This window comes from Oculina patagonica, chromosome 8 (assembly GCF_052425735.1).
Source record: "Oculina patagonica isolate OP01 chromosome 8, crgOcupat, whole genome shotgun sequence".
Taxonomy (NCBI): Eukaryota; Metazoa; Cnidaria; class Anthozoa; order Scleractinia; family Oculinidae; genus Oculina; species Oculina patagonica.
In genome coordinates this window covers 28,418,888-28,423,033 of record NC_135765.1, presented here as the reverse complement: position 1 = coordinate 28,423,033, position 4,146 = coordinate 28,418,888, and the positions used below count along the sequence as shown (strand labels likewise).

At 42.8% G+C, this 4,146-nt stretch overlaps 1 long non-coding RNA gene across 1 annotated transcript; it reads right to left on the bottom strand.

Annotated features, from left to right (window-relative positions):
* Window positions 1-511: 511 nt before the first annotated feature.
* LOC144663270 (uncharacterized) lies at window positions 512-1,901 on the bottom strand. The gene is made up of 2 exons (XR_013572592.1): window positions 1,784-1,901; window positions 512-1,043 (listed from the first exon to the last, which is right to left on the bottom strand). It is a non-coding gene; the product is annotated as an uncharacterized LOC144663270 (long non-coding RNA).
* Between the last annotated feature and the right edge of the window lie 2,245 nt (window positions 1,902-4,146).

Here is a 4,146-nt window from a genome sequence, read left to right as displayed (position 1 = left end):
TTTGAAAGTTCAGCTAGCGTATCTGAAAAGACACTTTTCTTAGCGTTTAAAAATAAGGCTTTAAAACGCACAAATAGGACACTTATAACGTAAAAACGGTGTTTTGACACCTTTGGTAAAATGTCTCGTTGGGTGCCCCTGAATAAAGGTCACCCTGCTGAAAACCCCTTTATAAACTTGGTCAAACATACATAATTTTGACATCGTCGCTATTGGTCGAAATTTGTTTCCTTAAGGTGGTCTTATACCCATTTTTTTAAACATGAACGGTTACAATCTCTAAGCATTTGCGAAACGTATTTAGTTTGCAAAGAAATTTGCTCTAATTTCGCATTGATGTGTCTTAAAATTACGAAATCTGCCCGCTAGTAGCGATACTCTAACATAGCAACGTCCATAGCAACGGTTGTTTACAATCAAAAGGGTGCTTACAAATTAGACCAGAAGCATAAGGTGATATGCTTCTGATTAGACACATTTCATGATTTTTCAATTATACTTTACAGGAAAGTTTTGAAATGATACGCAATGTTTTATTTTTTCCCTTCTCACTTTAATAATATGTTATTTACCGAAATAATATACAAGATTGCGCCGCGAAGAAAGAATAAAAATAAATTATTTCCGACCTGACATTTAAAAATATTTACAATCTTTATGTTTTTAAAAAATACCGTAGACTCTCAAATAGTTTTACCGCTTTCCCTACAGCGAAGGCTACATCATTCAGTGACTGACAGACAGGCAGAAACTATGTAACACGACTGCAGAAAGTGACTGACTGACTGTCTGTCTGTCTGTCTGACTGACTGACTGACTGACTGACTGACTGACTGACTGACTGACTGACTGACTGACTGACTGACGATCTGTTTGTCTGGCTGACTGATTGAATGTCTCACAAACGGACTGAAATGAGTCTGTTTACAAACAACTTGAAGATCCTACAGATCGAACGTGTTTCTTTGTTTTTCACGTTCAAGCAACTCTTGTATGTCTTCATCTAGATGTCCTGTCAGTTCTTCTAATAGAACATCCAAAGCCTAGAAGCGAGAAAGAAAAACTTGTTTAAATGATTGGCAAGTATGAAGCGCCTTGTCAAAGTAACTCAGCTAAATATAAGCTGTTGCAAGGGCTGTTCTCTGCTCATCTTAAATTACTATTCAGTATAATATCATTTTTTACATCAACTTTTGAGCGATCATAATTCGATTTTTACACTTTTAGACCAACTATCTTCAAATTATAAGATTAGCATGATAAGTATTAGATTTTGAATATCACTATTGATGTTTTACACAATTTTATATATTGTCAATTGTATTTTTTTAACTCATGTGTCCCCAAATTAGTAAGGTAATCTTTCCTAGCTATGTGGTTTTGACACTCTAACAAAGTTTTTCATTCATTCATTCAAGCTGCACAATTTGATTGGTTTACAAATCTCTTGGCACGTCACGTGTAAAGCCTAAACTAGAAACACGTGAGTTCAAAATTAAAAATTTTTCTTACAATAGAGTGTGTTTGTGGCGGCCATGTTGGAGGAGTGAAACAATAAAGATATTTGCATAAAAATGAATTTTTTTCCCAAAGGAATATCATTCTGTTGTTTCACTCCTCCAACATGGCCGCCATGAACACACTCTATAACAACAAAACGATCTGAAGAGTTAGTTATCTACTTTCCACCGAGATCATCAGAAAAAGTGGAGTTTTACCGTGAACGTAATGACTAGCCGAGACCAGACTAGTGAATGCAATGTGGCTATACTTTTGTACTTACTACGTCACAGAAAACGTCTTCGTGGAATTCTTTCACAACTGAGTTACTCTGTGTTGCTTCTTGTTCATCATTCACCGCTAAGTACTGCTGAGTCAGCAACCCACAAATTATGCCTGCATGGAGACAGGGAGTTGCATTTTAGTCTATTAATCTAAGAATCCTTTTGACGATGTACAAAGACTACAACACACGTTCATCACAAGGAAACTTATCACGAGGCAATGATGCAAAGTTCAACAAAAAAGCATGTATTGTACGTGATACGAAACGGGTCCCTCAATATGTTCTGGGACGAGCAGGGAAACTACGGTATGGAATTGGGGAAAGCGGGCTCGCAAGGATAAAATGTGTGAAAATTTGCAACCGGTTACCAGTGGCTACTGATAGAAAAACCCAGGAACGCATGTAACCTGTGCCAAACGCTAGAAAAGGCATGACACCCAAGTCCCTGATTGGTTGGAAGGTTACCTTGTTTCCTCTGATTGATTAGCGCAAGTTGCTCCACAAACGGCAACCGACTTTACCTCAGTGTAAAAACCTCTCAACTGACGTCACCATACAATTAACGTCATATATTATGAAGTATACCAGTTCTGTAATTCTTCTGGTTCGTCTAGTCCTCGTGATTCTTCAAACCCTCCTAGTTCCAATCCTTTACTAGTCTTCAAGATCCACAAAAACCTGAGAAACACGAGAACCACAAGAACCAGGAAAAAACAACAAAAACAACTGACAAGAACGACTAAAACCAGGTGAACCATGTGAATGAAAAGAACCGGAGGAACCAGGTGAGCAAGATGAACCAGCAGAACCAGGAGAACCAGGAAGACCAGATAAATTTGGAGAACCTGGTGAACCAGGAGAAGCAGGAGAACCAGGTGAACCAGGAGAACCAAGTGAACCAGGAATACCAGGAGAACCAGGTGAACCAGGTGAACCAGGAGAACCCGGAGAACCAGGCGACCCAGGAGAACCAAGTGAACCAGGAAAACCAAAAGAACCAGGAGAACCTGGCGAACCAGGAGAACCTTAGAACCAGGTGAACCAGGTGAACTAGGAGACCCAAGACAGCCAGGTGAGCCAGGTGACCCAGGAGAACCAAAGTGAACCAGAAAAAACCAAGAGAACCAGGAGAACCCGGGGAACCAGTAAAACCAGGAGAACCAGGAAAACCCGGTGAACCAGGTGAATCAGGAGAACCAAGAGAACAAGGAGAACCAGGTGAACACTAAGTGAACCTGGAGAACACTAAGAGAACCACGTGAACCAGGAGAACCAGGTGAACAAGGAGGACCAGGAGAACCAGGTAAACAAGGAGAACCAGGTGAACCAGGAGAACCAGCTAAACCAAGAGAACCAGGAACACTAAGTGAACCTGGAGAACAAGGACAACCAGGTGAACCAGGACAACCAGGAGAACCAGGTGAACCAGAAGAACCAGAAGAACCAGGTGAAACAGGTGAACCAGGAGAACCAGATGAACCAGGAACACTAAGTGAACCTGGAGAACCAGGTAAACCAGGAGAACCAGGTGAACCAGGAGAGCCAGAAGAGCCAGGAGTACCAGGACAACCAGGAGAACCAGGTAAACCAAGAGAACCAGGAGACCTAGGTGAACCAGGAACACTAAGTGAACCTGGAGAATCACGTGAACCAGGAGAACCACGTGAACAAGGAGAACCACGTGAACCAGGAGAACAAGGTGAACCAGGAGAACCAGGTGAACCAGGTGAACCAGGTGAACCAGGAGAACCACGAGAACGAGAACCAGGTGAACAGGAGAACCAGGAACACTAAGTGTACCAGGAGAACCAGGTGAACAAGGCGAACCACGAGAACCAGGTGAACCAGGAGAACCAGATGAACCAGGAGAACCAGGTAAATCAGAAGAACTAAAGAACCAGGTGAACCAGGAAATCCAAGTGAACCAGAAAAACCAGGTGAACCAGGAGAACCAGAAACCAGGTGAACCAGGAACACTAAGTGAACCTGGAAAACCAGGTGAACCAGGAGAACCAAGTGAACCAGGTAAACCACGTGAACCAGGAGAACCAGGTGAACCAGGTGAACAAGGAGAACTAGGAGACCCAGGACAGCCAGGTGAACCAGAAGAACCAGGGGAACCAGTAGAACCAGGTGAACCAGGAGAACCAGGACAACCCGGTGAACCAGGTGAACCAGTAGAACCAAGAGAACCAGGTATACACTAAGTGAACCTGGAGAACCACGTGAACCTGGAGAACAAGGTGAACCAGGTGAACCAGGAGAACCAGGTGAACCTGGAGAACCACGTGAACCACGTGAACCAGGAGAACCAGGTGAACCAGGTGAACCTGGAGAACCAGGTGAACCAGGAGAACCAG